Below are 16,883 nucleotides of genomic sequence, written 5' to 3' on the forward strand. Positions count from 1 at the left end.
GGCCAGAAGGGACCATTTTGATCATCTAGTCTGATCTCCTGTAAAACACAGAACTTCCCCAAAATAATTTCTAGAGAATATCTTTGAGAAAAACATCCAATTTTTACTTTAAAATTGTCAGTGATGTAGAATCCACCAGCCCCGTGGTAAATTGCTCCAATGGTTAATTACTAATGATGTGAGGTTTAAGGAGCTCAACTTATTCAGCAAAGAGAACATCAAAGAGGTGTTCATCAAACATGAACACCATGAACATCAAAGAGCTTCGTCAAAGAGAACACTGAGAGGTGATTTGATCAGCAGATATCTCCAATGGCTGGTGATGGGACACGAGATGGGGAGGGATCTGAGTTATTACAGAAAATTGTTTCCCAGGTGTCTGGCTGGTGGGTCTAACTGATTGCCATATTTGGGGTAGGGAAGGAATTTTTCCCAGGTCAGACTGGCAGAGATCCTGAGGGGTTTTTGCCTTCCTCTGCAGCATAAGGCACGGGTCATTTGCAGGTTTAAACTAGTGTTAAAGGTGGATTCTCTGTAATTTGAAGCCTTTAAATCATGATTTGAGGACTTCAGTAACTCAGCCAGAGGTTATGGGTCTATTACAGGAGTCGGTGGATGAGGTTCTGTGGCCTGCAGTGTGCAGGAGGTCAGACTAGATGATCATGATGGTCCCTTCTGGCCTTAAAGTGTATGAGTCTATCACTGTGTGTACAATTAGCACAGTGTGTTTGTTTTTTTGCCTTCCTCTGAAGCATCAGATATTGGCAAAAGCTGAGAATGGGATGCTGGATGATGGGACTAGTATTCTGAAATGGTACAAAGAATCCTCATTCTAGATGCCTGGCTAGTGTCTCCCAGGACAAATTGACTGGGATGTTGGGTTTTTTTTGTTTTTTGTTTTCCTTCCTCTGTATCAGTGGTTCTCAACCTGTTTACCGCTGTGGGCCGCATATGCAGCTCTCTATGTGTTATGTGGGTTGCATACACACAATATATATACGCAACCTATGTGGTCCTGAGGATGTCACATGGGCCTCAGCTGTGTGCTGATTGGGCCGCAAGCAGGCCGCGGATTGAGAACCACTGCTTTGTAGCATAAGATGTGGTTGGCTGCTAGGATTATCTGGTCATATCTCACCTAAACAATTGCAGGGGCTTGGGCGTTGGTGCCACTTTGGATTCTCCTGTTCTCTGTGGCACACAGTTTAGTCTCCTGAGAATTGAAATGTTTTGGTCTATCTAAAGTCTTTGAGCACAATATGGGGGTATCTTGGTGAAAATTAATGGCATGTGATATGCAGGAAGTCAGACTAGATGATCTAATGGTCCCTTTTGGCTTTAAACTCTATGAAATCTCTCTTTCCCAATGGGTCTGTTCTTCTCTTGATATGCAAGATTCATTCCTGTTAATGTAAATGGCACACATACAAGGTTCAGATAGATCTCAGAGTCTCAGAGCTTGATCCAGTACTCATTGAAGTCAATGGAAAGTCTTCCATTGACTTCAGTGGACATTGCATCAGGCCCTAAATGTAAAGAATTATTACTGTATTGACTTCTGTTTTGTGAAATTTGTGGGTCAATACATTAAATGTTTTGGCCAGAATCACATGTGGAAAGTGTCCAGGAACATAGAGACAGAGTTACACTGGGAAAAGAATGAAGGATCAGGGGAGCACAGAAAAAGGACATGCATCCTGAGATGCTGCGGGAATCTCTACAGTTAGTGAACACTGAAACACTTATGGCTTTATCCAACCCCAGATGGTAAGTATCTTTGTATGAACAAGTGTCAAGTAATGATTTATTTGTAAAACATCTCAGAGCTGAGGTGTGTTGATTCTGGACACTTTGTGATCAGTGTGCATACCAGTGAGACACGGTATGCCCAATTTGCAGTTCAATAAGGTTTAATGTGCAAGGTTTCTATAAATATACTAGTTAGATACAAAGCCTAAAATTAACTACAATATATCATACTCACTAAGCCTGGAGAGCTAAGCAGTTACTCAGAAGTCTATATACAGGAACGGCTTTTCTTCAGAGGCCCCACCAGGGACTCAGTGTATCCACTGGTCCAACAGGCAGCACCTCCCGCGGAGTCAGGTGTTGATGGAGCACCCCCCTTTGTCTAAGTGGTGACTACTTATACCCTTTAATAAACAACCTTCACCTAATTATCTCTTTCTCATTATCATATATGCTAATTACCTACATTGGGTTTCCACCCTTACCTACATTCATAAACAACCTTCACCTAATTATCTCTTTCTCATTACCATAATAATTGGGTTGTCAAAACATTCTCACCATAATAATCTATCTGGTGATAGGAGGGGTGGAGTAAAAGTATGCCCCTTGGCAATAAAACAGTGTACCCCCAGATGTTTAAGGATAACTTGTTCCCATCACCATTATCTATGTGCAGCTGCAAGCATACAGTATCTGTATTTTGTCTTATTATGTGCCGTGGTGTGAGAAACTGAGACATCTATAAGATTATTCAGTCTCTGCCAACTGGAAGATGTCATGCTACAGGGGTCAGAATAGACAAGCAAGCAACTGAAGCTATGCTAGGCCTGTAGGACAGTGGTCAAGCAACTCACATTGTACTGGGCCTGCAACAAGGTGTCTAGAAAATGAATTGACCTGTTGACTCAAATTTTTTGATAAGCTAGTTCTATATTAGACACTTTTCTCTATATCTCAGGAGGGCACAGAGTGCTTTGCACAGAAAGTGGCCCAATGAGGATAATTTAATTGTCAATATTAACTCTTTCACTTGATTAAATTTCACAAAACATTTACTTTTTTTTGGCTGTTTGACCATTGTCTATCATTCCAAGCACTTAATGAATTGTTCACTTGATTTTAATTGTTCTTTTAAAAATGTCTACTTCTTTTACATGCACTCTTTTATACAACTAGCAATTTTCCCATTATTTATGTATATATGTATCCAATACAGCAATGCAATCCAGGTTGCTTCAAGGTCCTGCTTAGTACCTCTTATACATTAATATTTTCATTTTTATTCTCCATTGTTTGTTTTCTAACTTTGTCCTACAGTTATGTGCACAGTGATATGATTTAAGAAAGAACCTTTCAAAAATCCAATTAATATTTACCAAAGTATGACATTTTCTAGTGGGCAGAAACCCATAATAAACAATGCAGGTGGCTACCTACTTTAATATAATAAACACTTGTTTTGTTGCTATTTATTTATCTAACTCTCTCACCATTACCAAAAATTATACATCACCCTTCACATTATCAATAAAGTTGACTCAGAAGAGACAGTAATTCAGTGAGACTCAAGTGATATCAGGAAACACTTTCTTTCTCAGTGCAGAGATGTTAACTTGCCAATAATAGATTAGCATCATTCTGCCACACCACACAGAAATGGATTTTTGGCCAAGCCAATTTAAAGCAAAAATGTTTACGTATGCTATCTCATGTTAAGTACTCTGGGGGCACAATATTATGGGGTGTTATAAATAATGTTCTGCAGAGAAAGAGGACTATGGAGGAGAGTGAGAGAAGATATGAAGAGTAAAAATATCCTATGCATTAATGAGTGAATCTGTTTGATCCACTTGAAACTTAAAAAAATTAGTTTTAGCTGTGATAGAGGGAACCACTAGGGCAGGCTATGCAGGTCCTTGAGTATTTTTGTTCATGCCACTGTGTTCAATTGTCCATTGAGTTTATTGAAAAACTAATAAACAAGGCAGCCAACAAGGCAGTCATCATCTAAAAGTCCTTTTACTCTTTCTTCTGTTTGTGGAGGTCTTTCTTTAAAGAGCACAACAAATTAAAATAGTTTATGAAACTTTTTAAGTGATGTTCATTTACCCAGCTAAAATAAGTGAAACTTAAAAATAAAAAAAACCCAAACAAACCAATTTTAAAATATAGATGCTCAAGCTCCAATTATGATGCTGATATGTTTTGCTTAAGGAGTGAATGCTTTAAAGAGGTTATAAGATTTTTTGGGAGGACTATTCAACTTATTTTGAACACTGTCTGTCTTCCTCTATGCTGCCTGTGACCATCAATATTGATTTTTTTCTCCCACTAATTTCCCTTGTATTTTCAGTCTCTAGCTTGGTTTTGTGTTGACTCTTCAGCTTTTTTTGAATTTTTTTTCATTCCTGTTATCTTGTCATGCAATGGGTGAGTAGTCATTACATCTTGAATTATTCAAATTACAAGTAAACAGTTCTTGCAATCTGTACGTATCCTTGGCAGAATCTACCGATTGTCATTCCATTCTTCATGACAATAACTTGCATTCACATAGCACCTTTCATGCCTAAGGATTACATTGCAATTTACTTATATAGTGTTTTTATTACCAAAATGCTGGATAAGAACAAAGCATGCTACAAACTGACATACTGACTATGGGCCAGATCTTTGGATCCAGCTGATCTGCACTTTGTGCAGGGCCTGGAGGTATGTGTTGTAGGGAAGTAGTCTGTAAGCAACTCCCTTGCTCCTTGGCCCAGCTGGAAACTGAATCAAACTGATTCCTATGCAATCAGTTTACTTGGGTTATATAGGGACCAGGATTTGGCCCTCCATATATTAGCTTTCTTATTCTTTGTTTCTAGACTCTCCCAACCATGTGTTGGAACTTTAAGTAAACATAAAATCATAGAATCATAGGACTGGAAGGGACCTCGAGGGGTCTTCTAGTCCAGTCCTCTGCATTCAAGGCAGGACCAAGCATTATCTAGGCCATCCCTGACAGGTGTCTGTCCAACCTGCTCATAAAAATCTCCAATGATGGAGATTCCACAACCTCCCTAGGCAATTTATTCCAATGCTTAGCTACCCTGACAGTTAGGAAGTTTTTCCTAATGTCCAACCTAAACCGCCCTTGGTGCAATTTAAGCCTATTCTCTTTTGTCCTGTCCTCAGAAGTTAACAAGAACAATTTTTCTCCATCCTCCTTGTAACAACCTTTTATGTACTTGAAAACTGTTATCATGTCCCCCTTCAGTCTTCTGTTCTCCAGACTAAACAAACCCAATTTTTTCAATCTTCCTTCATAGGTCACGTTTTCTAGACCTTTAATCATTTTTTTGTTGCTGGACTTTCTCCAATTTGTCCACGTCTTTCCTGAAATGTGGTGCCCAGAATTGGACACCATATTCCAGCTGAGGCCTAATCAGCATGGAGTAGAGTGTAAGAAATACTTCACAGTCCTTGCTTACAACACTCCTGCTAACACATCCCATAATGATGTTTGCTTTTTTTGCAACCGTGTTAGACTGTCATTTAGCTTGTGATTCACTATGACCCCCAGAACCTTTTCCCCAGTACTCCTTCTTAGACAGTCACTTCCCGTTTTGTATGTGTGCAACTGATTGTTCCTTCTTATTTGAGTACTTTTCATTTGTCCTTATTGAATTTCATTCTATTTACTTCAGACCATTTCTCCAGTTTGTCCAGATTGTTTTGAATTTTAATCCTATCCTCCAAAGTACTTGCAACCCTTTCCAGCTTGGTAATGTCCACAAACTTTATAAGTGTACTCTCTATGCCAATATCTAAATCATTGATGAAGATGTCGAACAGACCCAGACCCAAAACTGATCCCTGTGAGACCCCACTTGATAGGCCCTTCCAGCTTGACTGTGAACCACTGATAATTACTCTCTGTATAGTAGCTCCATATAGGCTGTATTTCCCTACTTTGTTTATGAGAAGGTCATGCAAGACAGTATCAAAAGCCTTACATGTTTAGACTTTTCTTGATCCATGTTACCTAGTTTTCCCCACCTACATTGGTTTATCTTGATTGTATATCTCATTTTCCCTTTTCTGTACAGCATTAAGGAAAGTCAGTCAGGAGTGAGGGAAGGAATAGAAAGAATCCCATGAGCTACAGCAAAGGCATATATAAAATCAGTGGGGCCAAAGGAAAGCAAGGAGCTACAAGAATGCTCACTTTTATTTCTTAAATCTGTAAGTGATATGTGATTTCTAATAACACATCTTATATTTATAATGCTCCCAAAAGATTATTATATAAGATGACATATTAGTAAAAAAAATGCAAAGTCTGTTAAATTAATTCAGCTTTCTACTGAACAGTCTGTTTATACTATAAATGCAAATCTGTATTTCAGTTTTCTATTTACTAATTTTATACAACTGCAGAATTAAAGAAGACTTTCATACTGAAAGGAACTAGAATATAGGCTATCTTTCTGAGGTTCTCTTGGTCTTATTGTTTTATTTATTTTTGTTTTATTAAAAATTTATTTTCCCCATACAGCCCAGTCTCTTCTCCTCTTTAGTCCTGCATAAAGTCATAATCCTATGTCTGTGATGTCAGTCTGTTGCTATAGAAATGATTGAGATATGACAAATACAACTTTGTTATATCAGTACAGGATCAAATTTGAAAAGAAAGACTGTGAGGAAAGAACCAGAGCTGGTCAGAACATAAAATATGCTGTTGTGTTGAAGCTGGAATGTTTCAGAAAGATGTTTCAGTCTCAACGAAGACTTTATAAAAAAAAATGAGGAGGGTAAGAGGAGAGATAGTCTCTCTATAAGCTGGAGGCTAGGGCACTGCTCCGGTATGTGTGTTTATCCTATATATTGAAGGAGGTAGGGTTCATGTGGAAAAAATAGTTTATGATTATGTAATTAAAGACTGTCTCATAATGCATCACAATACACAAGAGGGCCGGATCAAAGTAGTACAGGCAACTGAGGAAAAATGGCATTTCCTAATTTTTTAGTGCTTAACTTTACAATCTAAATAGCATTCTTTTCATATAATAATTTTGTATGTAATTTCCTAGGGTGTAGTTTTAGGAAAAACAAATTCTGTCACATGCAGCTGTAGCAACTACTCCATCCTGTATCATGAGCAGGATTTGTATCCTGAACTTTCAGCAATTGCAGAAAAGACTGCTACCCCTTGAATTATATGACTCAGTACTTTAGCTGGTAGCAGAAAACTGTTATCCTAGAGAGGGGGGAATGTACTATTGGGTCTGGGGAAGTGGTTAGCAGTGTGGGTCGAGCTCTTTCAGCCACACCCCTGGAAGTTGGAAGAACTCCAGTCCCATGTGGTATCCCTAGGGATGCAGGAATGGGCTGCTGGGATCAGGTGATGAGCCCAGGGGGATTTATGGCTGCCCAATTTTACTAAGGAATGGAACTGAGAGAAGGAAAATAGTAACTTGTAGTAGCTTATATCAGTGGTTCTCAACCTATTTACCATTGTAGGCTGCATCCAATCCAACCTGTCAAATAGGCCACAGCTGTGTGCTGATTGGGCTGCAAATGGCCCACCAGCTGCAGGTTGAGAACCACTGGCTTATATCTTAGCAAAAGCTAAATGGATTTCATGGAAAGAGAAAGCAATTCTGTAGTCTGAAGGTGAACCCCTGCCATGCATAAAAGGCTGCTGCAAACAATGGGGGTATGAGACCTTCCCAAAGAAAATGTTGCAAGAATCCTTTATAATGAAAAGTGTAAGGCAACCTAAACTTTTGCCAGAAGCTGGGAATAGGTGACAGATCACTTGATGATTACCTGTTCTGTTCATTCCCTCTGAAGCACCTGGCATTGGCCACTGTTGGAAGACAGGATGCTGAGCTAGATGGACCATTGGTCTGACTCAGTATGCCAGTTCTTATGGTCTTAAATATAAGAGGCATTACTAGCTCCCCCAGAATCTATATGTACGTATACACAGATGATCAAGTGTACTATTAGTTTAAAATCTGTTCTGTCCTCTATCTGTGGATGATAATTAGCATGGGAATGGATGGAATTAACTTCCATCTCTAACTTCTATGATCTCTATCCCTCTGCCTGTCAAATATGTAAATATAGCCTTTAATTTTAAATGAGCAGTTTTGTTAAATTGAAACACAGAAACTATTGGCTGATTTTTTAAAAATTATATAAAAATGTCTAGAGACTTTGGACAGGAGCTTCCTGTTAAAAATCAATATAAATCAATATAGTACACTTTTGATTATTATCAACTGATAATCTGATAGCCATTTGAATGCAGCTATTTTAACAGCACGTTGATTTCAAATGTAACACTAATATAATTATATAAATTCATTATCATATATAATAAATATATTGCACTCTATTGATTTTTTTTTCCTTTCTCCAAATCTGACTTCAGACATAAAACTCTGCTGTCTACTAGGTCAATAGCTTTCTATACCTGTATACCAACTATCTTTATCATTCATCAGACTTTTGTATACTAAATGGAAATTCTCCAGCAGAAAGTGACACTTGCACTATTATATATTTTAGCAAGACAATTTAAGGAAAAGTCATAACTTGGATATTGAGAAAAGGGGACAGAATCATGGAATAGTTTTAAAAAGAAGTCAGGCAATGTTTTTTATTCCAAAATAATTTTATTTTCCTGTTTTAGACCCAATAACTAGAACCATGTTTGAACTGTGCTAACAATGGGCAGATCTGAGTATAGTAGTTGCCATGCCCGAGCTGACTTGTAAACCCAGCCTAAATCTCCAAACTTTTTTCATTTTCAGGACAAATACATTGTTCCTGCGTATCTTGGAAGGAATAAAGCTTTCACTGAGAATTCAATGACCTGACCCTTTATACTGTTAATGGTTCTGCTTTCTCTTTTTTCCCCAGGAAATTTAGCTTCAGAGAGTTGCCATGTCAAAAATGGATGTACTGTTTACCATTAAATACACTCACCTAAAAATCAGGGATGTGTTTTTGTTAAGTCAGGTTGAGCACCGAATCCTTAGCTCTGGGATAACTTGCAATCTTACCTATGGTTAATTATTTCATGTTTCTTTTTATGCTTCAGTTGCTACAGCAGTTGTAAATACTGTCTAGATTTTTATATTGCCCTTATGACATAGGCACTCGTGAACCATAGTGATCTCTATTTGTTATTAAACTATAGTTGTTTTAAATATAATCAGAAAAGCACAATATTTCTCATACCAGTGAAAGCTTCTATTTCTTTATTATGAATGAATAAATAAATCACTCATGATGTTCACAGGATAGGGAGAGGTTATGTGTTGTATTTGCACTGACACTATTCAAGATTCTGTACCATTCAACACATCAAATAAAAAAAAAGTATCTAAGTCACATACAGTAATTTTAATTGATCATAAAACTACATTCAATATAGAACAAAATAACTCTCTTTAGGTTTCCTCCAACTAAAGCCTATATTTTTGTTTCTTCCCTTATGTCATCCACAAAGAAAATGCTGATATATTACAAACAACAGTAATCTAGAAATTCCAAAAAACTTCTCTTCAAAACATAGTACAGAAATACCAGTTCTTGCTACCAAGAGTAACTTGAAAACCATCAGAGCCAGGAATATGTCTAGCACACAGTTTGAAAATATCAAAATCTGTGTAATGCAACCAGCTTCACTTTTGTGACACTATGTAAATCAGATCATAAATGGCTTGTCTTCAAGAAACGAGTTCATCTGCATGCACTAAGATATAAGGAATATGATGTTCCCTTTGGAAATTCCAGTATATAAGGTTTATCTAATACTCTTTTAATTTTTCTTCTACTCACCTTAATGAGTTTTTATATACAGATAATTGTATGCAGCAGTAGTCTATGCCTCTCCTTCTTTACTCTGCCTTGCTGTCGCTCTCTTATTAGCTGTAGCTATGCAGTCCTTTAGATACAATGTGACAGGAATTGTGTTAGGTTTGCAGCAAGCACAGATGCAGCTTTTGCACTTGCAGTCTGCCTCATGTGTAACACCCTCATTCCTGCCAGGCATTCATTCCAGAGGCGGAATGACACCAGGTTTTCTGAGCTATTCTTGCCTTTTCTCCCAGAATACTCAGGAAAAAAAGACTTCGTGATCTCCATGCAAACTACCAGCCTGCCTCCTGCCAGTACTGCCTGCTTTTGCCAGTGATGACATTCAGCTTTGCTCTACCACACGGGATACAGCACTGATTCCTCATTATGTAAGACAGTCTAGGTCAAGTGTAGGAGAGAGATTGCTGGCCTGAGCAAGCCAGTGGGATTGCTCCTTCAGCTCAATGCTTCATGGGGTATGGAAGTGGATTCTGACCTTTGCTACATCTTCTTGGGTAAATGTTTTTGCATGATTTGGTGGTAAATATGCTGTTTTTCTATGCAGATGACTGTCAGCCATGCTGTGAGATGCAGAGAGAAATTGCTAGTAAAAACCAGCTCTGTCAGCATGCTTGAATAAGCAGAGTAATCTTTCTTCTAGCCATCCCAGCTGTAAGGCACTTTGCAAATAAATAAATCATAAATTAGGGTTTGCTTAACAAATATCTTCTCTATCCATGTGGGGATTATTGTTAATTTGACTGATTAAACAGTGAGCAAAATCCATTTGCTTGAAGGTGTTGTGGGAAAGCATTATTAGATGTGGCTATTAGCTCGGAGAGATTTACTGCAATTCTTGACTGTTGCATTGCCTTTGCCTCACATTACACATATGCTTCCTTCCCAAAAGAGCTGCTTTATATTTTATTTCCTTGCATTGCTTGATTATTTTTAATGACAACAATTAAAGTCTGGAGGATATTCAGGTATCACTTATTGTAGGACTGCATGAACTTACCCAACCTTAACATACTGGTGGTAAATACTGCAGACAAAACTACATTTAGTGACTGCTCTGCAGCATGTCAGGACAATGGATGTTGGCTAAACTTGCTTTAGGTTTTTGATGCACTGGGGGAACTCAATGCATTTGTTAAAGTTATACTCATGTTGAAAGTGAACCATAAAATACATAGAACGAATTGTTCTATAGAGTGTTGATGTTCCTACCGGGAGGGTTGTCAGGTGGTAAAGAGAGTGATCATTAATGGAATGCAGCAGAATAGGCCCTAGAAAGTAACAGCGTAACATTGACACTGCAGTCTCCTGTAGGGAATTTCATCAAGGCTGTCTCACTTGTTAGGACAGTTACCATTAATGAAGCAAATACAATCGTTTGAAAGTATTATGGTATATCAGGAGCCCTTTATTCTATAGCTCAAACTTGTGTACAGCACCCTGGACAGCAACTAAGCTTCACTAAAGTTAAGGAGTGGCACAACCAGATTAAAGGAAGTGGTAATTTGTAAAACTGAAGACTGCTTAAACTAAATATGAGTGGATATGAGAAAGCTAGTGGCATTTAGAGTGGAACAACTCTTCACAGTATATTTATTGACTTATTACATTCTATTAGCTTACTAGTAGGATCTTGAAAAAGAGGCTGTTTATGAATTAAACTTTAAAAATTATTCATGTTCATACTATAGTATTTTTCTCTATTAATAAGCAACTGAACATAACTGAAAAAACACATGTAAAGAATTATAGATTTTCCTGCCATAGAAGGCATGGTATTAAACAACATTATACTTTAATTTGAGGATTTTTATAGTTTAACAGTGGCATATTTGTTGAGAAAAATTTTGTTTGATTTTTTTCTTGTTTTTAACCAAGTTTAAATTTACCCCAGAACTAATTTTGATGGTAATAATCCCTTAAACATGCTTTATGCCCCATTTTGCAAAATAATTATGCCTCACTTTTATTAAAATAATCAAATAGTTTCAGTGCAACATTTTGCATGACAGTGACAATGATCTCTTCCATATTAAGAGCTCTGTCTCCCCTGGCACAATGCTGTCAAACAATCTAACTGTCTATTTATCATTATCTCAGCTCACTAGTTACTATTTGTTAAATGAAAATCTTTCTTGGGATAACACATGAGCAGTTGTATTATGTGGCATAATTTAGCAGAAGTGCCAGGCTGACACCTTTTATTAATTACTCTGTGAAAGAAGAAGTCAGAGTGAAGAAAATACTTCTGTCTGATATAATGAAAACACCTCTTTTACTATAAATAGTTCGGTTGTATAATATTTTAAAGGAAAATTCTCGCAGTTCAATGCATGCAGCTGTTTCTTGAAAGGAAGCTATTAAAGCAGTTGTAGTCTATATTAGTGTACAGATTTTTTAAATCACAACTGAAGGGCATCACATAATGATGTACCTTTACTACTCTGATGAAAGTTTGTTAGATTGCTTCTGTCTACACCATTCTAAAAGAAATAGTGCATTGTGTCTAAGTTCCTAAAAAGGAGGCATAAGATAGAATATTGTGAATATAAATTGTTTTTATTATTGGTTCAGAGAATGTTAACTGTCTAAGTATTTAATTAAATAAAGTCATTGATTTCTTTTTTTTTAAATATATACTGCTGGTTTTTTAAATTTTATCACGATCAATTCTACTTTGTGCATCATTGCAGATGTTGTAGATTGCAATGCAGTTACAGTATTTCTCCACTACCAAGGCCCAAATGCATGACTAAGATACAAGGGGTTAAATTATGTTAGACTGTGAAACTCGTGAAAAGGCTGTATTCAAACATATATAAATATGGGGCTGAGGACTGAAATCCACAGCTCTGAACTGCAATATGTGATGTGGAACTATTCCAAAATAGCTACTGCAGAGTACAGATTGGGGTAGGGCCTAATGGCCACTATTTCCTTTTTGTGTTTTTCTGGTCCAATGGAATTGCTCAGTTCATGGATATAGTGGCCACAATCCTGGCCTGCCTCTCAGTATCCCTCTCCTTTCCACACTTCATACCATATAGGTCAGGGTCCCCTGGGCACCCTCTCTATGTCCCAGCCCCATACAATGAAATCACAGTTTTCTGCTGTATTATGAACCTTCATAAATTCCGCTCAAAAATGAGGAGCACAGAAAAAATACTATAGTGTGTGATTTAAAATTATTTGGGAATAACTGATTTATCATAAACATCTGTGACATCAGTTTCTTTAATTATGATGTCAAACAATTTACAACAATAAATGTGAGTATCACATTTGTGTAAAGATAAGTTTCGGTCTCAGATTGGGTTGGTCCATCATAACTGGGCAAGTGATATATATGTATTGTGTGTGCCAACAAAAAACATTCAAAAAGATACTTGCTAAATTAGAATTTACAAAAGTAATGTATTAAGTTGCTAAAGCAAAGCTACAAACAGTTTAATTTGACCGTATCTCACCTCAAATATAAATGTATATTGGTCTGTAATGTTATAATTCACAAACTTCAGACAGACTTGGGCTTTTAAAAATCCAAGTCCTTTGCACTCCAGAACTGCCATTTTTCATGAAAACATTCAAAATGTCACAAACTCTATTGAGTGCTGCTCCACCATCCTAGGGACCCACCTTTGGTAACTTATAGAGATATTCTGTCTCCAGTTCAGAAATTACTACCTCTCTTTCTCTTTTTCAGCCTTTGCACTGTAACTGATTAGAAGCAATGTTAATAATAATCGTCCATTTTCTCTTGATCTTAGCTGGTTGATTTTTCCAGTTTCTGGTTATCCAGCAAGGATGGTTTCTTCCAGCCCTGCTTCCCTCTGTAGCTTTTCTGTGACTGCAATACAGTATTTCATACTATCACTTGGGTCATTTCCATCTGTAACCTATTGAGTTATCTAGTTCTTCTCTCTCTCTTGCACTGGGTTACCTTATTGATTCCTTGCCCGCCTCCCCATTTTTCAAACAAAATGGATCTCTTGGAACAGATTTCATCCTTAGAACATCATGTAAGCAAAAGAGAAACTAGAAGACTGTACAAGAATGAGGGGAGATCTTTTAATGCACTGTCAACTGAAATGTATCCTATGGCCATATCTGACAAAATTTTTGTTCTCAGTCCCTTATCTAGCATGTACACGGAGTTTTCAGTATTGCTGGTGGCATGGTTTCCTGTCATTGCTTGAACATCAGACTTTTTGAAAAATAATTCTAGAAATTTCCTCTGATTTATATATTACATTTTCTAGTTTACAGCTGAAATGGTGATATGGAGTTGGAAAGGCCTATGGGGACCAAAACCTGACTTTTAAGCCACAGTTCATAAAAAAAGGAGCTGCATTGCAGGGGGAGCCACCAAATGCAATATTGGCAAATTTACCCATTTATGCTCTGAGGCAAATTCTGCTCTCTCATAGGGGACTCCCCCAGAGGCAGCATAACTAGTGTGATTCTACTATGCAGCAAGTATAGGGCAGAAATGGGGGCATTTAAGCAGGAAGTGGTTCACAGGTGCTCATTCACATAATTGCACAGGGATGCTTAAGGACGGGACTGAACTAGAGCCTTGCAACTTGAACTGAACCTAATGGGTCCTGATTACACGTTTTGGGTTCAGGTCAGATATGAAAACAGCCAAACACTCTTGGGCCTAGGCTAGGTTGGATAGCCTCTAATCACCTCCTCCAGCCTGTGGGGTTGGTACAGTAGCAGCTGCATATTTCTGATAGCCACCACTGCCTGGCTGTGTTGTCTGTGCTGTAGGGTGAGTGTGCTGACAAGTCGCAGTGCCTCTCACTCTGCAGCACATACAGCTCAGCGAGGCAGAATTGGCTGGCAGGACCAGGGTACATGCTGTCACCATGCCAACCCTATGTGCAGGAGGCATCTGGAGATGGATTACAGGTATGGGGAGCAGGAGGCCTCCCCCAGGACAAAACAGCAGTAGTGGCGATGACACAGATTTGGGGTTAGTGGTCCAGGAACTGGGAACTTGCACCCCTTCAGGTGAATGGCAGTTGAGAAGGGGGATTTGGCTTTGGGAGTGGGGGTAGGAGGTAATTAGCCCCAATAGCTCTGTGGGGAAAACAAAGTTTAAAAAAAAAAACGGCAGCTGGGCCAGAGGGTAGAAGGTTGCAACCAGACTCAAAAGGTTGGGTTTGGGTCAGGTATGAAAACACTGAATACAAGTGTTGGGTTTGGGTCATGTATGAAAACACTGACTACAAGTGTTGGGTTCGGGTCAGGTATGAAAACAACCTGATGTGCTTGGGCTCAGGTCAGTTCAGATTGCCTGTGGTCTAGTCAGGTTCAGGCTAGGCTTTAATATTAGGCCAAAGCAGACCTCTAGTCATAACAAGACTGGGAGACCAGCAGGGCTGGTGGATCCCCCATTATGCAAAGTCACTAGCCATTGTTGCTTGTGGAGAAGAGAGACAGGAAACTCGGGGATTACTGCAGCCTCAGAGTTCCAGTAAGAGCCGTGAGACACACTTGCTATCACTGATGTGGCCTGTTGGCATGATTTCTACCACACAGGCCTTGGTAGTCTGTTTACTCATGTCGTGTGATAGATGTGGGTTTTCACAGTATGTGCAATGAGGAGTGAACAAAATTTTGGTCAGGGTGAATAACTTGTGTATCATAAAGTTGCTGTGTTTGAAACTTATTTTTAACTAGATACAAACAGTATCATCCTTGTTGTGAGAGGTGCTGTGAGGTAAGATGGTGGTTTATATACAAGCTCTCTTTTCTCCCTTATCTTCTTGTGGGAAAAGCTAACAGGATGAGGGGAATCCATACAACTTTTTCTAAACTAGAGGAAGAGTATATAGGTTTCAAATATCAAATATACAGTAAGAATGTACACTGTAGAAACTCTTTAACTATTTATAATTACTTCCTTTGGAAGAGCTTTCTGTCCCTCTCAAATCCCAGGTCAGATGATTTGGCATAGAATAGTTACAGGGGCAAACTGGCAAGTTGTGTTAAAGCCACAGTACTTCGTCTGTCATTAAAAGCTGCTGAATTTTGGTGGGGCTAGACTAGAGCACCTTAGTATATGCTCTCTCTGACAAAACTGAAGTGATGAGAAATTCATAATGCAGTTAAAAAGATTTTTACCTTGCATGTGGTATTGTTAAAGGTCCTTTAGGTAACTTGAGCTGGTGTCTATATTAAGTGTTTAATTCTGCAGGGCAGTTACATCTCCACCACTGACACATAAGGAAAGAAGTCATTTTAAGACCTATTGAACACTGGACGCCTTCACAGTGCATTACCATGAGCACCTCTAAAACTGTGATTAAACTGGAGAAAATTCAAAGTATTCCTTATAGAGCGGTTAGGCTCAGTAAAAGTACAGGACTAAAATAGAAAGCAAGTAGGCATGCTAGCTAGCTCAAAACCTCACACACGGATCCTTTTGTGTTGCACTGTCTGCATTTATTTATCTAGATTCTAGTGTTGTTTCCTTATTTCGCCCATTTTGAAAATGAAACGTTTTGAAAAGGAACACCTTGTAGCTCAGACTGACAGAACTCAGTTTATACTTACAAGTTTCAGGGGTTGATGTCTTGCCACTTAACTTATCTACAAATCTGTACTTGCCACTGTTTTGTATTTTTGTCAACTTCCAAGAATACCGGATTGGAAAAGCACTACTTCTGGCAACAATAATGTGGCATCAAATAATACTGACTTTGTTTGCCAAATCTTTCAGATCTTGAGGGAGATTGTCTCAAAAGGTGTTCCTTTCACCACAAGCAAATGATCTGTTGTAGACGTTTCAAGGACCTTGCAGAAATTTGCAACACATGAAAAACATAATTCAGATAAATCTGCGAATGGTTAAACCTAAATTAAAAACCTAGCAACTAAGTTGCGAGTTTGATGCAAAGGGCTTGTAATGAATTATGGATCTTTCCACCTCTGGGTCTGGGATTCATATGCCATCTGTGTATCTGTGACCAGCCTGAACTGTTGAACAACTGTTAAGTGGCCTACATGGAATGACTAAGGGACTGATGTTCATCTCACAACAGCAAAGCTCACAACCAGTGATCTCACTGGTGATCTCAGCAGAAGGGTCACACAGTAAATATGGAGTCTTTCTACAACAGGATTGAGGTGCATTCAGGGGGGACAGCTTGCACAGCTTGCGTCCATTTTTATTTGTCCTATGCACAGAGAGCTTCAGTTTTCGATGTTGTCAGTCTGGGACATTCATAATCAGTAAAAAAACT

At 38.3% G+C, this 16,883-nt stretch overlaps 1 long non-coding RNA gene across 1 annotated transcript in view; it reads right to left on the minus strand.

The window, feature by feature from the left end:
- The window catches only part of LOC137153688 (uncharacterized), a 166,581-nt gene extending 156,898 nt beyond the window's left edge, over positions 1 to 9,683 (minus strand). Inside the window, exon 1 of the long non-coding RNA XR_010919874.1 lies at positions 9,595 to 9,683. This is a non-coding gene — a long non-coding RNA (uncharacterized lncRNA). The remainder of the gene's footprint in view (positions 1 to 9,594) is intronic.
- Positions 9,684 to 16,883: the final 7,200 nt, after the last annotated feature.

This window comes from Emydura macquarii, unplaced genomic scaffold, assembly GCF_026122565.2.
Source record: "Emydura macquarii macquarii isolate MOO-44397 ecotype Brisbane River unplaced genomic scaffold, CSIRO-AGI_Emac_v2 contig_1253, whole genome shotgun sequence".
NCBI lineage: Eukaryota > Metazoa > Chordata > Testudines > Chelidae > Emydura > Emydura macquarii.